The 26,516-nt window shown below is 34.7% G+C and overlaps 1 long non-coding RNA gene across 1 annotated transcript; it reads left to right on the top strand.

Moving 5' to 3' along the window:
- Window positions 1–24,522: 24,522 nt before the first annotated feature.
- Window positions 24,523–26,086, top strand: LOC123678032. The gene is made up of 3 exons (XR_006747184.1): window positions 24,523–25,321; window positions 25,650–25,770; window positions 25,839–26,086. It is a non-coding gene; the product is annotated as an uncharacterized LOC123678032 (long non-coding RNA).
- The last annotated feature ends 430 nt before the right edge of the window (window positions 26,087–26,516 follow it).

Below are 26,516 nucleotides of genomic sequence, written 5' to 3'. Positions count from 1 at the left end.
TTGAACCACAGCTCCTGGACATCATGGTTGTTCAATTCAGGAATGAAAAAGTTTGTAATCATGGCTCTATACCGAGCACCATTGACTGTAACGTTCTGGCCATCATCGTTTTTGAAGAAGTACGGACCAATGATTCCCCCAGCCCATAAAGCGCACCAAATAGTCAGTTTTTCTGGATGTAACGGTATTTCGACATACACTTGAGGATAAGCTTCACTCCAAATGCGGCAGTTTTGTTTGTTGACGTAACAATTCAACCAGAAGTGCGCTTCAACGCTGAACAAAATTCGCTTATGAAAATCGGGAACAACGGCTCATTATTCTCGAAATAAAATTGCACTATTTGCAAGCATTGTTCAGGGGTGAGTCTATTCATGATGAATTACCAAACCAATCTGAGAATAAATCATTTGACAGCTGTTAAATCGGTCGCTATCTTGAACAGTAATGCCAACTTAAAGTTATATACCTCGAAAAAAACACCCTTTAACTCCAATTTGGGAACAACCTGCTTTATGGAAACAATTTTAATATGATCTAATCTGAAATCATCGAATTATTGGATATTATATATTAATGAATTTTTTAGGAAAATAAGCGTTGAAAAATCCGAGTGTATGCATTTTTTTATTGTAAAAGCCAAATGAGGTATTGATAAATTATTTTCAGTAATAAACATGTCAATTCGCTGCAGAAATGTCTAATTTGCTCATTTAAAATGAAATTACATATGTTTACCATAAGAGTGGATGTGGTTACATGAATTTATACTTGAAATTTTCATTTAACACTCGACCAAGATATATCGGGTGTCCCAAGGTGAGTGGCCTATTAGATTATTATGGAAACTATTGATGGTAAAGATTTAAAATTTCGTGGATAGATATTTGGCAATGTAAGGTACATTTTTAAAATAATTTCACATTTCCAGTGTTGCCGGATGTACGACAATTTGGCAACAACTTTGTTATTTTAAATGGGACATCCGGTATTTCTATTTTTTTTATGATACTCCATAAAATATTGAATCTATTCACTCTTACTTGTCCATCCCTATCTTCAACGGTTTTTGAGTTATTAATTATTTTTCGAAATTTTTGATCAAATTGGCGTATTACGAAAATGACTCTAGTTCGTTCAATATTTGAGATTTAAGTCAGAAATTTTGCAAGTCGTTAGATATTGATCTGATCTGTGTCACTGCTCTTGAATTATGGTTGTCAATAATACAGGACGGACCAAAAAAATTCATCATTTGCCAAGTTACAAAATTGTGAAAAAGTCTATTTTTTCAAATTAGACACCCAGTATATTTTTCAATTTTTGGAATCAGTACAACACACTCTACAATTTTTCTATTCACGTCCCTATACCTATCTCAACTGGATTCCGAGTTATATGCGTTATATGTGTATATCTTTCTTGAGCCATTATGTATAGAAAAACCTCGGAACATAACACCTGTTAGGCAATTATTGTTTATTTTGACATTTATGGATTGAACTGATTCATTGATATATCGATCTATGAACCACATAGAGAACATAACAATACAAAAGATATTAACACTTATTGAATCAATGTGAAATCTAATAAACGCATATAACTCGGAATCCAGTTGAGATAGGTATAGGGACGTGAATAGAAAAATTGTAGAGTGTGTTGTACTGATTCCAAGAATTGAAAAATATACTAGGTGCCTAATTTGAAAAAATAGACTTTTTCACAATTTTGTAACTTGGCAAATGATGAATTTTTTTGGTCCGTCCTGTATTATTGACAACCATAATTCAAGAGCAGTGACACAGATCAGATCAATATCTAACGACTTGCAAAATTTCTGACTTAAATCTCAAATATTGAACGAACTAGAGTCATTTTCGTAATACGCCAATTTGATCAAAAATTTCGAAAAATAATTAATAACTCAAAAACCGTTGAAGATAGGGATGGACAAGTAAGAGTGAATAGATTCAATATTTTATGGAGTATCATAAAAAAAATAGAAATACCGGATGTCCTATTCAAAATAACAAAGTTGTTGCCAAATTGTCGTACATCCGGCAACACTGGAAATGTGAAATTATTTTAAAAATGTACCTTACATTGCCAAATATCTATCCACGAAATTTTAAATCTTTACCATCAATAGTTTCCATAATAATCTAATAGGCCACTCACCTTGGGACACCCGATATACGTAGCAAGTTTAATTCTAATGTATTTTTTGTGTTTTGTTCGCCAGAGCTGTTACAGGAAAATAATTGGGATCAAAATCTAACATCTTTTTTCGATTGTCTAGTAAACAGGTCTATGCATAATTCTTAAATTATAAATGAAAATGACATCAAATAATTCTATTGAGATTGAGACTGGAAATACAATTAGCCATCTGAAATTTTATATTTCTAATAACTCGAAAACTACCTACCTATATTCTATCGAATTACAATCTTAAAAATTAGTTATCGCAACATAACACTCCTCATCCCTATTCAAAATCAACCGCCCCAGAATTCTGATATTGAAATAAAAACATGATTTTCCTCATCAGGACGATTTTTTTTCCATTCAGAAATATCTAAGGTATTAACGAGGATAGAAAAGGAAGCTCAGAAATATATCTTTGGAAACCACACTCACTTCGAAACTCATTCGATGAAACTTTCGTAGAACGATTGAGGTTTATCGGCTTTCGAACATTGAAACTTCAGGATTCCGCAGTTTGGACTCATTCAAAAGTTCAAGTTTTATTTTTTCATCGAAATATTCTTCTCCTCCCGCTCATTTCTTCCATCGATCTGCCGGTGGGAAACTTTTTCGACGTTTTTTATCCTCATTTTAGTGGGGCCACAAATATTAACTGAGTTCGAAATTCTGAATTCCAATGAAGTGGGAAGGTATCCGATGAAATCGATTTGTTTCCTCGGTTAAGCGAAGCCTAAATTGGGAAAAAATACTGAAAGGTCAAATTGGGGGAGAGAGGTTGTTCCGTTAAGATTACTTGCCATAATCTGCTTTGCGGTTTCATTAATTTGTTTATTTTAATTATAATACCATCTTAGGTAATAATATATGAAAACTGTCTTGAGCAGAATTGGAAATACATTCATAACGCCAAATTATAATATAAATATTAAAGCATTTCAAGAAGGGGTGCACCCAAACTGAATACTCACTCATCATAATCAGTTACTACTATTGCTGAAAGTAAATTATTACAAAATATTATTTATCTAATTCTGTGGTTATTCCGTTCATTCTTCCACATCTTGTAGAACAAAATCGTGCGAGAATATATCAGAAACGCACAGTTTTCATGGTTATATTTTATACACCACTGTGCAAAATTTTGAACGACTGTATGACACAAGAACGTTTTCCTGAAGAACTAAAAATTGCTAGAGTTTGCCCTATTTACAAGAAAGGTGATGTGGATGATGTCTCCAATTACAGGCCCATATCGATATTACCAGCATTATCGAAAATATTTGAGCTCATAATGAAGAACCGCCTTGTTGAATTTCTGGAAAAGCACTCAATTATCCATGATTCCCAACATGGTTTCAGACAGAACAGATCAACAATAACAGCAATGATCGAGGTGCTCGAGGAAGTTATGACGGCATGTGAGAGAGGGGAGGAGGCTGAGTTTACGTGCGTGGACTTGAGTAGGGCTTTCGACACGGTGAATCACGAAATCCTTCTGAATAAGCTCCATCACTATGGTATAAGAGGAAAAGCAAATAATCTATTCCGTTCTTATCTTTCGAAGAGGAGGCAGGTGGTTGATTGGAACGGTGTGGTGTCAGGATTCGAGAGCTTGGGGAGTGGAGTTCCGCAGGGGTCCATACTGGGGCCGGTGCTGTTTATTTTATACATAAACGATCTATTTCCAAATGTCAACTCCGATAAGACCGTATGTTATGCTGATGATACTGGTTTTATAAACAGATCAAAGTGTCCCGAGGAGCTCCACAGATCGTCGATAACTTCAGAGAGAGATGCACGTTCATGGTTCGCGGCTAATGGTCTGGTGTTCAACGAGGACAAAACACAGAAATTGGTTTTCACCGGTAGGGACTCTGGTGAGAACTCGTTGATTTACCTGGGATTGCAGTTCCAGTCTTCTCTCGGCTGGGCCACTCACATCGACACACTTGGCAAAAAACTGTCAACTTCGATATTTATGATACGTCGAATGAGAGAAATAGTTGACCAAACAACAGCTAAGCAAACCTACTACTGTGCCTTCCATAGTTTGGCAGTCTATGGAATAATTCTTTGGGGACACAGTAGTCATGCCGAAAGAGTCCTCCTGAAACAGAAGAAAGCTTTGAGAACCTTGTATGATATGCGAAGCACAGAGAGCTGCAGGGAAACTTTTAAAAAAGAAGGCATACTTACCATAACCTCCGTGTTCATATTGGCTTGTGTAGATTATATTCACGCAAACAAGGAGAAGTACACAAAGCACTCGTATTATCACACCTACAATACTCGAGAGAAACATAAATATACATTAACCCGTCTAAGAATGAGGAAGGAGGAACTTGGTCCAAATTTCTGGGGACTCAAATTCTACAACAAGCTTCCAGATGAAGTGAAGAGCCTGGGAAAATTGCAATTTCATAAACGAGTAAAGAGTTTGTTGCTGCAGAACACTATATATTTTTTACATGAGTTCCTTGACTGATTCGTTAGTACTTGCATTGTTTTAGATTATGTATAGTGCCAAATTTGTGTTTATATTTTTTTTATCATAGTTAATTATGTATATCGTACCAAATTTGTGTTTGTATTTTTTATCGCAGATTATTGCATTGTAGCGAGAATTTATATATACATATTATATTCATAAGTATTTACATAATTGTAAAAAGTTCTGATTGACATGTCATGTAATTCATTGATGACGTTAATATATATTACTACTATTACTACTATTACTACTACTATTATTCTATGTTGGCAGTCCGAACTTTCCGCTACGGCTTTATCTGTCAATTCATCAAATTGCCTTAAAAAAATCAGTTCTGCCAACCAACATTTTTCAATGCAAAAATCACTAAATTATATTTATGGAAATATTTCATTAATTTCAATGAAAATGCAATGAATTAGAGAAAATAATGTATAATACTCGTACAGAAGGCTCATTCTACCACTCGTTCATTCCAAAACTCGCCACTTCGTGGCTCGTTCTTGAATTTTGAACTCGTGGAAGAATATCAATGCCTTCTGCACTTGTATTATAAATAACTATTCTCTGATTCTGTGGCAAATCCGTTCATTCTGTCATACCTTGTCGTTGTAAAAAAAATTGTGCATGACTATCTCAGTTTCACACAGAGTTCACGGTTATATTCCATCATTATACTAACTGACAAAGAAACTGCAACTACAAGAAGTAAATGTTTAAATTTTAATATTTTTTTGTGAAACATAAATAGTATAGCAAGGAGTAAATTATTGAGATTTGAAGAAAAAAACGGAGTGTTTACAATGTTTTTTAATGAATTCGTTGATAATTTTTTCGTCCACCACTCCCAACACATTGATGCAATATAATGGTCTATTTCTTCTTGAGGGATACCATCCCAAGCTACCTATACTTCATGTCTCAGAGCCGCCAAAGTCCGTGGGGGCTGGGGTAAATTTCCAAGCCTTCTACCCATGATGCCCCAAACATGCTCTATGGGCGAAAGATCGGGGGATCTGGGCGGCCAAGGCAAAATATTCACATGGGTCGCTTCGAAAAAGTTTAAACTAACTCTGGCAACATGAGGTCGGGCATTATCTTGCTGAAATATTGGATTCCCGAGGCGGTTAAAGTAAGGGAGAACATATGGCTCCACTATTTCTTGAAGGTGACGCATCGCTGTCATGTTACCTCGAATAAAGACTAAAGGTGACCTACTTGCATGTGCAATAGCACCCCATACCATAACGCCTACTGTCCGGTGTAAATGACGCTCAACATCAAACTGAGGTCTATCTCCCCGACGTCGTCAAACCCTTCTTCGGCTCTCATGTTTACCCAAAGAGAATAGAGATTCATCAGAAAAGACGACCTGATGCCATCCACATTCCAATGTTGACGTTCTCTGCACCACTGTAATCGTTACCGGCGATGCTCAACCGTCAGAGGTAACACAAGATTGGGTCGATAAACCGTTCGGACAATTACAGGATGGTCTTGTTCTCCTAACCACTCATCAGTCAAAGACCGAGTTGTCGCAAATCGGTCTGTAATGGCCATAAGTCTTAGACGTCGATCTTGAACTGTATTTGTGCCCCTTCAACGTCCGGTGCATACTCTTCTTCGATTTTGGGCATTATCAAATCAAGCTTGGCAACATCTCACAATAGTAGATGAATTTCTGTTCGTTCGGTTAGGGATTTCTTGAAATGACAACCCCGCCTCCCGTAGACCAATAATTCGAACTGTTTCAAATTCACTTAGCAGGCGATAAATCCCGTGTACACGTGCATTTTAACAACAACTAAACATCGACTTCAGATCTCCTCGAACAGCCGTTTTTTTGTAAAATTTAATGAACTTCTTTAGTATACAGGATGTTCCAAATTAAGTCGGCACCATTGCTAACTCCGTTATTATTGATGCTGCCATGTCGGTTGAATGGGCAAACTGGTAGCATTTTTAGTGGCCTCCTCGATGCCGAAAACAAAAAAAATTGACAGTCGCGTTGTCATAATATTTCAGAAAATGATATTTTTGCAATGGAACACCTTATATTTTTTCATGCATTTCGATTCGTTATAACATTCTCAACCACAAAGCTCATATCACCTTTCTTCCTAAAGTGGAAATGAGCGACTTATTTTGAAATATTTATTTCTTTCACTAGTACAAAAAATTTATTTCTTTCGGCGAATAACACCTCATGATTGTCCAAACACCCATTTTTTTACTTACGAATGACAATATTTCATGACTAATAGCAAAATGAGGTAGTAAAAAGAAAATATTGCGCTGGTATGTGAACTCGTGAAACCCCTGGTCATCATGTCGCACCACTCACTTGACACCGCTAAGCTATTTCGTATTAATATACAAAACGATAATTTCCATCTTAAAGCCATTTCGCTAACCGCATTCATTTTGTGAATCAATAGTGTCAATAGAAGGACCCAAATATGTGTTCAACAAGAAGGCGGTGTTTTTGAACATTTACTCGATATTTTATAGTGCTTCTTCAAATCCGTTTGTTATGAATGTTTCCTATTAATACAACTGTCTTTTTTTCACCTTTACGAAAAAAAGTCAAATGAGCTTTGTTGTTGAGAATGTTTTTACGAATCGAAATGCATGAAGAATATAGGGTGTTCCATTGAAAAAAATCAATATATGAAATATTATGACAACGCGACTGTCAATTTTTTTTGGTTTTTGGCGTCGAGAAGAACACTAAAAATGCTACCAGTTTGCTCATTTAACGGACATCGTAGCATCAATAATAACGGAGTTGGCAATGGTGCCGACTTTATTTCGAACACCCTGTATATTATGTTAGTAGGTACTCGTGACTCTTCTGTCATTCATATATTAACTGTCATTCTCTATTCAAAAAATTTGATCGAGCTTGAAATAAACTTCCCCTGAAGACTAGGAAACTTTCATTTGAAACATTTTTAGGTCCTAGTTCTTCTCAAGTAGTTATTACCTGTGGATGTCTCAAATTGGGTCAACCTGGACAGATTTACAATATCTCAGAAACTACTGACCAAATAAAAAGGCACTAAAAATTTCGTATTTCGGTGCAATTGCTGCGCTAACAAGTTGAAGTCATAAAATTTAGGTTAGTTTTTTAGAGTTGATATACCTGTTTACCAACAATCATCATTCATAGAGCACGTTTTTGTAAAAAATGAATCTTTATTTCTTTTTGTCACGTTAACTTTTCAGGCGTGAAGGCATTAACGATCTCCGAATAGTGAGATCAACAAACATCTCTATCGTTATTTTCGGGGGGTTGTTACCTTTCCAAGGCCCCCAGGTCGCTAGATTGGTTATACGACCGGCCATAAAACAACTTTTTTATTGTTGCTACGTTGCCGGCAGATAAGCCCAACGTAGCGGTGCCGAAAATTGGATGACTGATGTCCATTTTCCATTTTACAGGTTTATTAACGGATTATTTTCAGTCACGAATAAACAACCACTTTTTTTGCTGTTTCTACTATTTATGCTAATTTTTCAATGAATATTTTAACCTTGCTTGAACATGCCGTCCCGTTAAATGAAATATTACCCTTCCCCTAGACCTGAGTTTGAAAAAAAAATTGAAGAGAGTGATGGGTGCCATATTTCAGATTCTGCCACGCGGAAGTTCTGGGTTTCGAACGTATATAATCATTGCTGACTTGAGAGTTATTACTGCTTTTACAAATGTTGAGGTTAAGAAATTTCTTACGAGGCGGCGTTTTGTAAAAATTCAAACGTGAAATGGATTTTGTGGTGTCCAGACAGGTCGATTTAGTAAAGGGTGCTTTTTTAGAGCTATAGAACTTTAAACTGCAATAAAACAACGATGGATTATTCGATTGACATGAATTTTATTTATCCGCAAGATAATCTTGTGGCATTACATTCTAAATATGATTTCTGGTATATGACCGCCACGGCTGGCTCGGATGTAGTCCAATCTGGACGTCCAATTTTCGATGACTTTTTCCAATATTTGTGGCCGTATATCGGCAATAACACGGCGAATGTTGTCTTCCAAATGGTCAAGGGTTTGTGGCTTATTCGCATAGACCAATGACTTTACATAGCCCCACAGAGAGTAGTCTAGCGGTGTTAAATCACAAAATCTTGGAGGCCAATTCACAGGTCCAAAACGTGAAATTAGGCGGTCACCAAACGTGTTTTTCAATAAATCGATTGTGGCACGAGCTGTGTGACATATTGCGCCGTCTTGTTGGAACCACAGCTCCTGGACATCATGGTTGTTCAATTCAGGAATGAAAAAGTTAGTAATCATGACTCTATACCAATCACCATCGACTGTAACATTCTGGCCATCATCGTTTTTGAAGAAGTACGGACTAATGATTCCACCAGCCCATAAAGCGCACCAAACAGTCATTTTTTCTGGATGTAACGGTGTTTGGACATACATTTGAGGATTAGTTTCACACCAAATGCGGCAATTTTGTTTGTTGACGTAGCCATTCAACCAGAAGTGCGCTTCATCGCTAAACAAAATAAAATGAACGTAGTGCGCGATACGTATTCCGCACAGAACCATTATTTTCGAAATAAAATTGCACTATTTGCAAGCGTTGTTCAGGCATGAGTCTATTCACGATGAATTGCCAAACCAAACTGAGAATAAATCACTTGACAGCTGTTGAATCGGTCGCCATCTTGAACAGTAATGCCAACTTAAAGTTATATACCTCGAAAAAAACACCCGTTAGATGTTGAGGTTCAGAAATTTTTTACGCGGTGGGGTTTTGTAGAAATTCAAACGTGAAATGGATTTTGTGGTGTCCAGACAGGGCGATTTAGTAGAAATGAAAGCGAGATGAGGAACTACACTTTGAATGCTCCCAGTTGAATAACATAGAAATAAGTGACAAACTTTTGGTTTTCCAATGAGAGGTTTAGTTTTGAATAGCCCGCTCACTGGGCAGCTTCGCTAAAGTTGACATAACTGTCCTTTATGATCAAGTATTTCCAACGTGTCCCATGATATCGGTTCATAAATAAAAACACTGTGAATAATTTAAATTATTATTTCTTCCCTCTCATCTCTTTCTCATGGAATATGTATCCAAATCATTAAAAAAGCAGAAAATAAATCATTTGAAAGAAAATTGGTTCTACATGAATTTTATAATGCTTCAGCAATATTGTCGCTATCATATATTCATATTCAACCTGTCAGGTTGTTCTTAAAATTTGAAACTCTGTGGTACTCAGAATAAGAGAGAAATGCCAAACATATGTTATATATTTGAAATCAGGGGAAAAAGAGCTAGTCAAATATAGAAAATTATACAGGGTGTTCCATTTGAAAAAATGAAGTTGCTATCAATATGTTGCCCACTCTGTATATATTTCGTTTTGTGAAATCATTTTAAAAAACACTAGTCGATTTCGTGAAACTTTTGTAGAAAACATTTTTTTGTACCTCTTTTAGTAACAAAGTTAAAGGGGGGGTCAAATTATGGTGAAAAACCCGGTACAGTGTGGTTCGCTTGTTATGAACCACGAAATGAAAGAGTAAGATTAGAAAAACTAGTATTTGGGTAACAGACAGACAGAACCAAAAATGTAGTATATCTATCCAGCACTCCCTCGGTGCCCTCGATCATCTCTGAAGAATTATAGTATTAGGTAATTACTATTTTGAGTAACATCAACAAACTCGACTAAAGCAATACAAGTTTTCATCAAGTGACTTTCCCAAAAATAAAAACTCCTAAAACGAGTTCATCCATATCGATATTTCTCACAACCATCACAATCCCCATAAAAATCCTCAACCAAATCTCCCCAATCATAAACATACCCCAATAAACCGAGATCTTAAGATCGCACAGCTACACGCCCAACAAATTTACACAACACCTGGGCGAAGCGCCAGAAAATCACCGATTCACAAGTTTCGAATGACAGGTATGGTGATTTATTCCCACAGAGAAACGGGGAATTATCTCACTCCCTTATCGACCGAGACGTCACCAGTTTTTGCCACTAAAGTCCACCGCACACGCACCCCCTGTTACATTACCTGAGACCCTTAATCCTCAAATGCGAAGAGAATGAGATGACAATCTCCAGGTGTCGTCTCCTTTGAAATCTCAATTTCCGTGACCAGATACATCGCACTTTATTTATTATCCGGTGGTTTTCTCACACATTTTATGATGTTCGAAGGCTAACCCAAATATTTTTTGTTTTGTTAACGCGATCTGGAATTCTGTTCGTTTTGATTACTCTCCCATTTTCGACAGGGATTCATCTGAGCGTTTGTTACTGAAGAAATTCTAGATTTTCCGTTAGATTGAGATTGTGGCATGATAAAGGTAAGTTATTGGGAGCGAACGATTTTATTGTTGAGATAGCAAAATAATTGGAAGTTATTTATTGCAGTAATTTACTTGATCTTCTTAGCCCCAAGGGGCTTCTTAAAACCTGATTCGAATATAGATACCAATTTTCATCCATATCGGATTAGTAGATATCGAAATCTGAGGAATTTAACATTTGGACATGCTCAGTGCTTTCCTTCTATACGAATTTTATGTTTAATCATCCACGGCCCTAAGGCAATACCTACCCCAACCAAATTATTATTAATTATTATAACAAAGAAGATTAGATTTTAGGCAAGGTTACATCCAGGAAAAAAAATCGAGGGTAGGGGAGTGTTTTTGAAGCAGCGGGGATATTAGGGTATGACTCTTGCAGAGCAGGGGGACCAGAAGGCCTACTGCAGAAAATTGTATAGGTCAAAAATTATGGTTTGACTCTGTTCTCTTGACTGAATATTAAGAGGTTTTTTGAGACATCAGAATGTTCTTGCATCAACATATCTTACCATGATTCTTTGAGAATAAGACAATTGTCTTATTGACAGCTTTGTCAGCTTTTAATTTCAAGTACGGAAATACATTTCCTTGTAAATGGGTTAATTGTGGAAATAAAAATTAAGACAAAGCACATAGACTCGAATAGTTTCATACAACGCATATTTGTATATTTAGAAACAAAATACAGTAAAATAATATTGCAAAATCATATGTTTATATACTTTCAAATATTCAACAACTATTGTCTCAGGTTGGTATAAGTACTATAAAGCTTTGTGTTCCCAGAATATCTATGTGGTCGGTTGTTTTTTAGCTGCATGAAAAGTTTCGATGGTTTCAGTTCCCATTATTGCTATATTTGAAATTTAAATTTCGTCCCAACTTTCACTAATGTCAGTTACTCAACATGTTACCAAAAAGTAACACTGCGTATGATCGGAGAATGATTACCTATCACATCACAAAAAACAAAGGGCGCTAGGGCATGAAATGTTTCAGTACTGCTTCGAAACCTTATTGTGATTACAGATCTGTCTTCCGCTGAAAACATTGGGCATTTAACAATAATTAAGTTCGAATTAAATCGTAGGAATTTTCCATATGTTGTATGTGTAAACATTGGCTTCCAAATACTCGAAAGCGAAGGTAGTGTTATTTTTCGTATTTGTGAAAAACGTAATGATTTTATCGCTCTTTCAATGATGGTAATAGGGAGTTCTGTTTATTGGTTTGGCTGCCATATGTTATTTAATATACAGCCAGCTTAGCAAAGGCGGCTTCGAGATTTTCATTGCAGGGAATGTTGACAAACACAGCGGAGCGGAACAACCTTATGTTGTTCTCAACAATCAAGGATGAAATATGAGAAGGCGGCCAGCAAACTGGGCCGAATTGCCGACTATCAAATAATGGACGCCTCATTGTTTTACCCCTAACGCATGCCGCAGTCACAGATCAATAATGACTTCGACTACTAAAGGAAATAAATAGTATTATAATAAAAGCGACTAAATGTATATTCCCGAATGGCAAGCTCATTGAATAAAATGAATTATACGAAAGAAAAACGAAAGCATTGGATAAATGTAGTGCAATTTTATCATACCATTACCTTATTTACAATAATTCACTTTTTGTGTTACTTTTTCATCGTTTAGGATTGCACTTAAGAAGTACTTACTTACTAACGAACTTTGATATAAAGATAAAGGTAGGTTCATCGCGCTGTGCAATTTCGCTTTTCCCTTCTCCTTTCTTTCCAATCCTGTATCCTCAGTCGTGTGTAGTCGAATTTTAGTTCTGTATTAGATTAGTGGCCATAAGCAATGAGTCTCGTCATATCTTGTTTTAACACATTTTTTAGGTAGGCAGGAAGATATCGCTTTAGTGATATGCTCACCTATTGCACAATGTAATAAATGATGTAACACTTTGTTATGGCAATAAAGAATTATTATTATTATTATATTAGTAGCTACGTAACCTAATTTCAGAACCATCTTTGGGGATATTCATCAATATCATAATAATTGTAAAAAATAATGAGTTTAAACTGTATCTGACAGATAAATTTTCCAAGACGTTCATAATACTAATTGTTTTGTTAATGAGAGAAAAATGTGATTAATCCATGAAGGTCGAAAGTTGCCCTAAACATTCGAATCCATTTTCATCATCTATAATGGAAACGCTCATAATTATGAATAGAAGGGACATCAATTTTCCGAAGGAACAATCATCATATTTGCTCGATCCTATCGGTAATCAAATTGACCTGCAAGCGTTTGGACAACATTGATTGATTGTGGCTCATATCAACCTCAATTTTCGACGGAGGTATGTAATTAGATAGAGAGGTGCTTCCTGAATTTCGATTGAAGGATGGTTAGCTTTCAATCACTTTTGCATATAGTTTTTCAATGATCTAGATTAAATTTTATAATGTGGTTAGTACTATTAATTCATTATCAGGACAATTACACATCCAAAAAATAATTATAATACTATACTAATCTGAACAACATTTAAAAAAAAGTTGACATAAGTATGAGCTCTTGGTCCAATTTTAAACTGCCGTATTCGAACTAGTTCTTTCAATTTTAAGTATATAATTTATTCCTGAATGGAGATGTTCTATACAACTCCATAAAACTATATACAACTCTTTAAAGGAAATGTAAATATTATATTCAATTTTCATTTAATCATTCAATATTTCATTAGTTTTAATTCTTATATTTTTATCCAATTGAGGATTTTTGGTGTTGTGTATTCTCCCTAATAATTCGAAAATTTTATTTTCCTTCTCTACTTTATTTTACAACTGATCCTGAAATTGTAATAAATAATATAAATATGAAACAGTGCAAATAAGATGTAGTAATAGTATGGTCTAAAATAATAAATAAATGAATACAAGACACTGTATGTGCATAATTGAATAGTGTAATTCAATTTGAGTGTGTATTGAATTTTTTCTGAATAATTGCATCAAGAATTTTTCTTTAAGCTTTAGCCTCATACTTCAGTATGCTTTGTAAATTATTGAAAATGCTCAGATGTTTAATATTTAACAGTAAGTATTTCGCTGCAATGCAATCATCTCTATTGGTTCATTCCCTCTCAGGGCCCATTTTGCCTCTCTTTCCACATTTTTTTTTGTTTCATAACACAATGTGCTTGTTTTTGTATTTACCTCGGTTTTTATCCTAACCATGTAATTGTTTCTTGGTCTTGACCTGGTAGACGAAGGAGTTTTCGATTTTCTTCAACTAAGATGATAGATTAGAAAAAGATAGTGAGGGAACTTTGGTGTTTATATTCGTAGTATTTTAGCACTTGCCATATAGCATACGTAACGTTACCTTACCGGCGTAAAATGCTGCCCTCTATTATTATTCAATTGATATTATTGAGAAATTATTGATATGTATTTGAATATATTATAATATATGAATAATTGCGGAAAAATTTAGATGGAGATTCCTTTACGAAAAATATAGTGTCTCTTTCATATGAACTTTTTTGAGCTTTCCCTGCTTAATTACAGCCCCCTAAAAATGGCGCCCGAAAAGTAGTTTGTAATTTTTTCTTGAAAAGCAAGAAATTCACGGAAATAAAATTAAGCTGACAAGAAGTCATTAAAAAAATGTTTGATGGTGTCCGTCTATGATTTCAAGGGGTAGAAAAAGCCACCCCTCGATCTTGTTTCGCAATAACTTTTTCTATATCCATATTTTACAATAAGAAAATTAATTTTGGATAGACTGATCAATTCTTAACAAACTGGATCTCTTGTAATTCTTTGCTAAAAATCACGGTTTTTGAGAAAAAAAAAATTACCAACAGATAATACGCCAGAGTTGTGGAGGCTGAAATTATTTTCGACCTTAAATTTATCCAATAGGCGGATGACAAAACGATATTTTCATTGAGAACAAATATAAAATAAGTGTAACAAAAAACCCAATAATGAATTTTTCACATACTAAAAACAACTTTTCAGGCGCCATCTTTAATGGGCAGTATCTAAGCAGGGGAGCTCAAAAAAAATTGATATGAGAGACCAACCCTATTTTTGACAAGGACCCTATATTTTTTTCTCTATTCATCTATTCATATACACTCTGTATATCTGAGATAGAATGTATCGAAATTCACATCTTACAGACATTTTGGGCAAAAGCGGTATAACTAACGTATAAACATTTTATAGAGAACATGAGAATATTACATATTTATCTATTTTCAGATAACATATTTTTTCAGATATTACATTTCCTAGGCAGAGTTACACGGTCAATTGCATACAACAGAATTAGGATAATCCCCTTTAGGGTGCTTATGGCGCCATTATGTGGAATAATGACCTTTTCAGGTAGCTGCTTTGTTGAGTTATGAACAAATCTATGAAACATGATCTTTGACTGACAATGTAATATAAGAATAGGGTATGATGGGAACATTTGTTGTATGATTGGAAGGTTTTCTAAGAATCATTTGAGGAATCAAATTTCCTTCGTTATTCTCAGGTCTATTCAAGTACAAGTTCATAGGTACTAGAATCTTGATAATGTTAACGAATTTCAATTTATTGAATCTTCATTTTCATTTTCAACTTCTTACTAGGTATCTATGTATTATTGCAATTCAGATAGAAATGAGTAGATACGAGTAGATTAAATTGATCGTCTTGATTATATTGGAATGAGCCTTCAGCCCTTCAAGTCTGCAGACATGGTAACGAACAGGCGTAGGTTGAACCATCAGCTCTTGTGACAATCGATTAAAGTTTTGAATATCATTTATCCTTTATTTTAAAAAGAAATATTAAATGGCTAGTCTATTGTTTAGTTGAAGAAGCCCGAATGTACTGACGAAATGAAGTACTATAAACATTCTGAGTCATCCATGTAGTGTAGATTTCAAAGCCTTGTTTGAATGATATATGTCAAACTGTACTGGCATCCGAAGCGCCATATATTTAGTTGAGAGCCATTTCACAATATGGATCGTTTATCTGCTGCTGAACGTGTAAAAAAAATAAAAAACGTAAAAGTTACCATAAAAATAATAAATAAGTACGTAATTCGCATTACGGGCAGATTATGGTCGAGATAATCGTCCATCTAAGTACACCATTGGTAAGGCAGTGAAAAAATTTGAAAAGACTAGATCTGTAAATGAAGTCTCAAGGCCCATACATCATCGAAATGCACGCTCGATCGAAAATAATGTTAGGAAAGTGTTGAAGAAGATCCAAATTTATCCATTCTTCGACGAGCACAATATTTGGACCTCCCTTTAGGCACGCTATGGCATATTTTGCATCTGGATTTGCATCACCATCCTTGTGAGGTTCAGCTGACACAAGAATTGAAGCCAGCTGTCTGTGGAATGTATGGATTATAGAACATTCAACAACATCAACGTTTGGATGAGACGATTTTCTTAATTAACAAAGCACATTTTTCATTATGTGGTTATGTAAACAAGCCAAATTGTTACATATGAGGATGTGGAAATACTCATGTACCTGCTGAGAGACCATTAAATCCACAAAAAGGCAATGTATGGTGTGCAATCTCGTATGACGCAGTGATTGGCCTATATTTCTTCGAAAATGAAGAAGAACCTTCAATTCTCATCGATATAGCCATATATTTACCTTTTTTTTAACTGAAATTAATACTATGGAATTGTTAGAGATGTGGTTCTAGCAATATGGTGCAACAAGCTGCTCAACACGACTCTATTATTGCAAGAAAAATTTCCAGGATGCATAACTCTTTGTTTTGGAGATGTGAATTAACCACCAATATCTTGTAATTATCGCCTTTGAATTTTTATTTGTGAGGATATGAGGAGGATCGTGTTTATGTCGATAATTCTCAGACTATTGACGATCTAAAAAGAAACATCCGTTAGGTTATTGGCGAGATATTGCTCGAAATGACCAGACGAGTTATAGAAAATTACCTCACAAGGATCGCTTCCTGCAAGATATCATGGGAAGAACATACATTAAAATGATGCTGTATTTTATACATAATGGCAAGGTGCAAGCATTTTTTTTTATGAATTGATGGTTGATCTTAAATGAAAGTTATTTGTTTACATTTACTTCCGGAACCTTAAAATGAACAACCCTTTATCATATGAAAGATGAAATTCATAAGCGGTATTTTGAAATGATTTATGGCATCTATAAAGTATAGCAGATCGTCTTCAATTCAAAATTTTGAGGTATCATTGTTCACAACCGAAATGATATCATCTTTGTCAGAAGATCTGAAGATGCAGCTTTCATCATGAAAAATAGTCGAAAAATATAAAAAAGAATTCTACAAAAAAAATTATTCCCACTGACCAATCCCAATGCCAACGACCTCAAAGATATCCAAGAAACATGAACCGGTCAAACTCCAAGAAGCAGCCAATCTATCACCTGTAATTCCCTGCAACCATTCCACGCATCCCCTACGCAAATATTTGTACAGGGCCGAGACCACAAAATCCCGAACCTCTCTTCTCTCTAACCGGAATCAAAATCTTCTTCGGTGTAAGAGACGGATGAGTTAAATGTTCCTGGTATGGAGCAACTGAAAGTGTAATGCATAAATTACGACCAGATTAAGAAGGGTACACAAGATGAATGAGGTCGCCAATTCCATCAGGCAAATTTAATTATTCTGGACCTTCCGTAGCAGCTTACATACGCGGTTGACTCGTTTCACTATCTACCATCGGATTATCAGAGTGATAAATTCAGCGGCTGCAATATTGTCTACCATAGTTTCTTCTCGTGGCCATTATTCACCTCTCAAGAAAGTCTCATAAAAAGGATAAAAGAAATTCCGATTTATATTCAGGTATTAAGACCACTCTATAGCTGGCTACTTCATTTCGGTATTTCGTGATCAGGCTTTCTCTGATTTTGATGTATTTATGGTTTTGGTGGTGTCTAGATTGATATTAGCGAATTGTATGTTTTTTCGTTTTTTTTTTCTGATAGCATTCGCACTTCAGAAGATATTCGAATGAAATTTGGCTTAGATACACAAATTAGAGTTTAAATCCCGTAATATGCCAATTTCAAATGCAAATCTACAGGGTGATTTTTTTGGAGCAGTGCCCGCTTGTTCTGTACTTTTTTTGTTGGACCACTGGTAGTTTGAAGAAATGTAATAAGAAACTTTAGTTTGTTACCAAACTTTTTTATTTTTATACATAGTCGTACTACAACTTTGCTTCCGCCGTTTTTTTTCCGGAATTCGAGGCTTTATTGTGAAAAGCTTGTTATACATTTATGCTTCAAAGTATTGTCCATGGTTGGCCACTACTTTCTCTCATCTTTCGGGAAGCGTACGAATCCCGCTTTGAAAAAATTGAACATCTTTTAAAGCGATCCAATTTTTTATTTCTTCATCAGACCGGAAGAGCTGATCATCCAGGCCGTGTTCCATTGATCGAATCAAGTGATATTCCGAGGAAGCAACGTCCCATTTCAACGTTTCCAAGAATGTATTTGGCCACTTTTGCAACATGGGGTCAAGCATTGTCATGCTGCAAAATCACTTTATCATGTCTCTCGTTATATAGCGGCCGTTTGTATTTCAATGCTTGGCTCGAACGCATTAATTTCGTTTGATAACGATCGCCTGCGATTGTTTCAGTCGATCTTAACAATTCATCATGATACACTACGCCGAACTGGCCCCACCAAATACTGAACATGACTTTGGAACTGTGAATATTCGGTTTGACCGTCGACTTGGAAGCGTGGCTGGGATATCCCCATGATTTTCTGCGCTCGAGATTATCGCAATGAACCCATTTTTCGTCTCCAGTCACAATGCGATGCAGAAATCCCTTCCGTCATTGCCTTGCCAGCAGCTGTTCACAAGCAAACAAACGCCGTTCAACATCTCTCGGCTTCAACATGTACTGCACCCAATTTCCTTGTTTCTGAATCATTCCCAGAGTTTCAGGCATTTTGAAATGGCTTGTTGCGTCACTCCCAATGATTCTGCCAATTACTGTTGCGCTTGACACGAATTTTGATCAAGTAATGACTCCAATTCTGCATTGTCGAAAACCTTCTCTCTTCCAACGACATGCTGGTCTTCGACTTCAAGATCGCCGTTCTTGAAGCGTTGAAACCACTCTCGGCAGGTTCTTTCACAAAAAGCGGCCTCATCATAAGTATTTGAGAGCATTCGATTATTCTCAGCTGCAGATTTCTTCATATTGAAGCAAAAAATTAAAACTCCCCCCAAATGACGAGAATTTGGCTAGTAAGCAAACATGTTTAATCGAGAATAACTTTATGATATAGACACAAATCGACTAATATTTCGATGACGTTTGTTTACAAATACCGAAGCTTATTGAAAGACATCTACGATCTATTTATTTCGACTACCACTTAACGTTACAGCCATCTATTGCAAAACGGCGGAAGCAAAGTCGTACATCAATAGTTTTGTCGTATCTGCTACCAATTTTGAGAGAAAAAAATTGAATACTAATCTGGAAATCCTTAGGAAAATCCAAATCATCATGAAAATCCAGTTAGTAAGCAGTGATGAATAGGCGAATCAATTATTAGTTTTGGTGTTTATTTTGCCGATTGGTAGCACTGCTTCATAAAATTGGATTTCCTCTTATAATAGTATGAAAAGAATGAATACGAGTAACATCTTGCATTTCGAAAACAAAGCGTTTGCGGGCTCATGTTTTCAGGACATATTTTCCTTAAATTATCCAAGGGATCTCTCATTTTCATTTGTACTTCCAATTGAGGAGCAACTTCCATAATTTTTCGAGCACCTCATGACTTCACACCTCGCTTTAAACGCATTATGTTTTTTTTCTACAACTTATTTCTCTGTTTTCTTTCAATAGTCTGTATATGAAATTAGCTAATATGTACAATATCATTGATTATTGGTGACGTCCATGTTTTCAATAGTTAAATAAAAAGAACAGGAATTTGAACAACTCAAATTACAGGAATTTGAAGTTGTCCAAATTCCTGTAATTTTTATTTAACTACAATACAATACAATACAAATTTAATGTACAATATCTTTTGATTGATTTATGAGTGGATATTTCTCTCTTTTCCGGCATAATTACTCTTTCATTGGTAACTATTGAATTTCTTTATTTTTCATTATATCAAAAAAAAAATCGCTCATTGATAATTATAACAGAATAAAATTATTTTTGATTGAGCTTGGGGGCCTCTTTAGTGCCCATCCCCCACACCGAGGTGTCAGCGGGTTCCTCCTCTAAGCCACTGAATATCATCGTCATATTTGATCCAACTGAACATTTTTCTTGACAATCCCTCGCCATTAAATTAATTCATTCAATCTCAAAAGATAACAACCCTATGACTTAAAAACCCACAGGATCTGTCACACGTAATCTCAACAGATATATCGAGGGAGGCCGTGCCGATCCACAACAATAAGAAAACCGTAATTGCCATACCCAAAAAAGTACAATACGGGCATTAATCACACAATAAGAGATTGAAATATCCATCTGCTATAATAACAAATTTGACAAACATGTGCAAGTTCCCTATTGAAAAGTGGGACCCCGAAATTAATGTGCATTTTTTAGACCGTCACCCCACGACAAAGCCGTGTTCGGTTTCAATCTTCGGTTTATTTATTTATTTTTAGCGGTCGCAAGGGCGCCGTATAGAAAGACCCGAAGGTACGGACCCTGCCTTTGTGCTCCGCAAGATCCGAAAAAGGTTGTATGAATCCGATAGATAACTCGACAGTGTTGCCTTTCTCATAGTTTTACAGGAGATCTACTGCTGACTGCTTAGTGTTCTCTCGGTTTTACTCTGTGCGGAAATGTTTTTATTTTTTGAATAAGTGTTTTATTATTTTGAATTTGTTATTATCTGTTGGTTTACCTTACACTCCAATAGTAACAATCTGCAGATATATACCTACTGACGAAGAAACTGCAACGCCCAAAAACAAACATGAAACAACTTCTTCTATACTATTGGATAAGTTCAAGATTTGATAACGCAGGATCTACTTGATATATTTCTATTTAGGCAAGTTCCAGGAATTTCGATATTACTAGTTGTAGAGTAGATATTGTTTTTGTTATGGTTCATGACTTGACTTCTGAGCAGAAATGAAAATAAACGATGAAGTGACAGATGAATCCGTGACGGCTGATGGGAGAGTTCGAAGTACCATCATATAATAATAAAATATAACCATGAAAACTGTGCAAATCTGATATATTCTCTTACGATTTTGTTCAGAATTTGATTGTATGAATTACAAAACGTTTGAAAAAAAAATAACTCATTTCATTCGGAGTTGAAGTGACTTTTTATGGCTCGTCATGAAAAGTGACACTTCTCCTCCTTATGAAATAATATACTATTTCTTTTAAATTTCACAGAAGTTGGAAATTTTTTGAAGAAATATTCATTTCATTCTACTTTCAGAGAATCATTTTGTATTACCCGGTTTTAAAATATCTGGCAACACTGTGCAAGAACCCTGCCATTGTGTGACCGAAGATTCGGTGAAGGTTGTACAAGTCTGATAGATAACCAGGGATAAATTCTCCAATTTCTATCCCGGTTCTCATTCATTCATCTGAGACTACAACAGATGGCTGGCTGGAACCATCGATAGGATTTGGATTATGAATTCCGTATTGGAAGGTTCCCCTCCGTCAATTAAGGATTCACTAAAATAATTTTACTGCATTTTTGAAGGGAGCTCAGAGCGAGGCTCAGAGTGCTGATTGAAGGGAGATGTGAAGGGCAGTCTTGGTAATAAATAATAAAGTTGTCTCGCATTGAAAAGTCTTTCTCAAATTATAGCATTTTTTCATTATTTCAATTAATGGTAATTCATCTTTAGTGCATGGGCAGTGGAAAAAAACTATTGAAATATGTTACAGTCATAAAAAAAATTAAATGAACTGAAGAGAACAAAAAAACATCAAAAATGAAATTAAATGTGAAAAACATACTTACATGACAAAGAATGTCATCGGTATTTGACTGAACGCATTGGAATTATCAGTTTTTTTTATCAAATGAGTGAATGATGAATAATTATTTTTCACCTTGGTTACGGTTTCAACAAAATAGAGCGAAAGCTGGAACATTGAGCAATTTGATAAAAAGGAGGATTTGCTCAAATGGATAAAGTAACAGCAAATGCATTAGCTTCTAGTCGAAGGTAGAAGTAAAAGTATATCGTTCAATCGTTCAAATATATAACACTTTAAAAAAATATCCATGTTAATAATAATTACCTTTTACTTACTGGCAAATCCATTTCCTCAGAAGTAAATTCATCTGTCTGTGCTCGGATGAGTAAAAGTTGAAGATAAGTTCAAGTGAAAAGGAATACTACGAGTAGATGAACTAAACGTTTTCCAGTTTGAAGCTGCAGACATACTGCAATATTCATCATACCTTAGTACTGTACGCTATTAGTCTGAATGCATAACTTCTCTAACTTGAGAATTTTTCCAAATTCTGGCGTTGTGCACGGATCCAGGCCAACTGACATGAACGATTGTGAACATTTCTTTGAAGTCACATGTCACTTGAACATTAAGGTTAGGCTCGGATTTTGGTTTAAAAACTCCAATGTGAGGGCAATGAATCATCCCAATTACCGTTGGGAAAAGGTACTCACTTTGCCATAATTCCTTGGCCTGCAGAATATCATCAGGGATAGTGTGGAATTTCAACCACCGATTGGCCTTCTCAATAATTTAATTATCGACAGTATCCAAGCAACAACATACTCTGTGATAATCCAAGTTCTTCTCCAAATCCATTTTGACACCCTGGATTAGCTAGTTTTCGGAAGAATACCTTTCATTTGCTGTACAGAAGAGAGCATCTCCTCGGAACTCTACGACTTGGACAAAATAGTAGTTTGATAACCATTGTACACTATTTTCTTGAAGGCTAAATAATGTTTTTGAAATCTCTGCTTCTCACGTTCACTACATAAGCCACATTGCACTACAAACCACAACACACCCTTTTTCTTCAACAAATAATCTGCCACTGACCAGATACATCTTTGTTATAAACAAATCTTCTAGTTGCTATGGATTTCCTTTGACAGTCGAGTTTAAAGTTTCGCTTAATTTTTATTAAAATACAGATATTTTATTCATCTCTACAAAAAATTTAAAATCGGTTGTATATGTTCTCACTGAAATATGAAGTTTCATTTTAAATTTTATATGCATCTGGTGACGCGATCCACATAGAATTTTGCACGAAGCTTGAAATTTTATTTTATATACAGGGTGGTCCAGCAAAAACTTAACACCTCGATTTTCCGACTTTAAAAATGAAAATGTGGAAAATCGCTCAGACAGGGTTGTGGGATGTAGCGATACCTAATTTTGAAGATCGTATCGAGTACTATCTGAGCCTGAAATTTCACTTCAAAATATCCATTGATAATTAAATAACACCGAAAAATTAGGGGATGTGATGAGCGGGAAAGTTGTTGCTCCTCGAATCAGAAATTGACAGGCTCGAGAAATTTTCATTTCAAAGTCGGAAAATCGGGGAGTTCACTGTATACACGGAAAAAAATCTATTCTCAAATCAAGAAACAGGATATTCTTGAAATATTAAACTTGATCCAAGTATATATTGAATCGGAAAAAGTAAAGTAAGAAATTTGGTATACTTGGAATGAATAAATAGAATACCGAATACATATACTTCATAGAAATATATAATACTCCAAACAAGTAAATGATGTATTCAAAATGAAGGAATAAATTTATTGATTCAAGAATACTGCTACATTTTGTTTGAACATATGATATTGCGACTTCGAAGATATCATTTACTCATTATGAAAATTGAAATATACTCATTCCAAATTATATTTTTGAAGAATTGGTTTACACATTATAATTATTGCGAGTGATACATTTCAGTTGTAATTAGAATATGCCCAAGTCACAAAGATGAATTGGAGACCTATTTGCTCATTTTTCATGTTCGAGACTAATCATAATAAATGAAAATATGAAATTTTGTGGACAAAATTTCGTCATAGTGAGACATATTTCATTTCAATATTTAAATATTAGGGTTTGAGTGTTAGAAGGGGAGTGAATAATTCATCTGAACTCCACCCTGTGATTGAATTAGCAGAAAATATGAATTTTATTTTTCTTTTTATGTTCATGGTAGCTAACCAACTCAATAAAGGCCATACTAGATAATTTGTTAATATACCGTTCCACAATACATCTAGTTTCTGACGCTAAAAATTGTCATAGCGGTACCATATTGAGGTAAGTTATGTGATTTTTTGAGATGTGTTAATAATACATGAAAATATAAGTGGAATCGATTTTGGTGAGCAATCATGAACCTAAAAATGATAAGAAAAACACATTTTTCATCTTATTTGCATTTTGACCAGTCTTTTGAAATAACTTTTGTTTCAAAATGCAAAAATGGATACTAGCAATCAAACACCTGGGATTGCCCCAGATAGCAAGGTTCTCGTGACCGACACAACATGGGAATAATCGTTAACAGTTTACGTTATATGTGTGATATAGAATAAGCCAAAAATTATTTAATGGATATAAATGTATTTTACGGAATATAATTCCTTTGAGAGGTGTCTAATGACCCAAGTGCTTGATGAGTGAAATATTGAAATAAAAAAAAAACTAAAATATTTTGATCACGGATTTCGTTTTGAATAAGATGAGTGACAAAATTTGTTTTGATTTTTGAAAAATTCAAATGATCCAGTTCAGAATAAACCATTCATAATCTGAATTATATTTGCATGTACTAGATCTGAGTATATTATACCGAAATATACTAAAACGCGAGTTCTTTTCCCTGCATCTTCGTCAACATGATTCGACTCGTTTGATATGCCGCGCCAATGAAAACGTTCTTATCCACCTGTTGGCAGTATTTATCGTAATACAAGTATATAAATGCTTTCATCCACTAGATTCAAGAATATTATTCGAAGATATACTAAAATGCGCCCTCTGTGCAGTTTGCATTAGAAAATATCTCTTTCGATCCCCTTCAGTCTCATTTAGGTGATAGGACTGATCGGTCTACGGAAGTTTTGATTGTGTTATAAGTGTTAGATACTGAAAACATACTGCAAAAAGCAAAATTTAATTAGGAATTAGGGATACATGGAGTGTCTGATTGGAACATTTCAAGGTAAGTTTTTATTGAGAAATAATTTCAACTCATTTAATTTTTTTCATTCATTCGGATTTCATTTTCCTTTTCATGATGCTCTTGGTGTTTTTTACTATTGTAATTCAGCTTGATAACTTTGTATTATTTCTTTGAGGACTAGGTATTTTTGAATTTATATTCTCAACAAAATTCTTACTTTTTCAGAACAAATGCGTTAATATTTAATAGGGTCTGTTTTAAAGATTTTCTAGAGATTTCTAATTATTTTCGGAATATTGAAGCACTTTTTGAATACAACTTCCTGTTCATAATTGATGAATGTTAATTGAATTTGATTCTTTTGCAGAATATGGAAATTGTTCACGAACAATTGGGAGTTACGTTATCATTTGCTGATGAAAATGCAAATCAATAGATATCTATCGATATGAGTGAGATACAATTTTGGAATAATTCTTCAGGACCAGGTAGTATTTTTCATTCGGAAAAGTCCACGATAAAATTTATTAATCACAAATTTCTTCTTTCTTTGCAGATCTCAAGTGATATTGGACAAATCATTCAAGAACAGAAAAATAGAGCAACACAGAGGAATCAAACCGCCAAGCCCAACTTGTTTTTGATATCAGGGGAAAATCTATTATAGCCGAAAAGTTTCCAAATTGTTGTATAGATGTAGATGAACTTTTAAGAATGTATCCGAATTCACCTAAATAATTTATTCTTCAGGAGATAACTATGTTCCTTTAATCCTTTGAATAGTACAATGTTTTATCCTGTATTTGTATAAATGTAATACAATTTTTTTCCAATGTAGATATTGTTTATTTGTTGGTTTTTATTTATTCTATGATGATTTGAGAAATAAATTCGTTTTTTATATATGCTGTATTTTATTTATTTTTCAGATTAAGAAATCTAATGGATTGGATAGATAATTGCACTTATTCTTTCGAATAATTTCAAAGAATTGATTTAAAATTAATATTCATTTCAAGTAAGTTTACTGTTTCTTCGGAACAACCATAAAATTAATTTTGAATTTACCATATTACATACTTATTCTAACACTAACTTAATTTTGGTTTGAGTATATCAATTCTTTCATTCGAGTATATGATTCACTACCTTCAACCGAAGAAATGATTGAAATTGAGGAATTCAATATCTTGTCTTGAAAATATTATATATTCAAACGAAATTTATCAACCAC

The sequence above is a fragment of the Harmonia axyridis genome, chromosome 4 (genome assembly GCF_914767665.1).
Source record: "Harmonia axyridis chromosome 4, icHarAxyr1.1, whole genome shotgun sequence".
NCBI classification, from domain to species: domain Eukaryota; kingdom Metazoa; phylum Arthropoda; class Insecta; order Coleoptera; family Coccinellidae; genus Harmonia; species Harmonia axyridis.
Note: the sequence above shows the minus strand (reverse complement) of the source record. Positions and strands in the feature narration are given on the sequence as shown.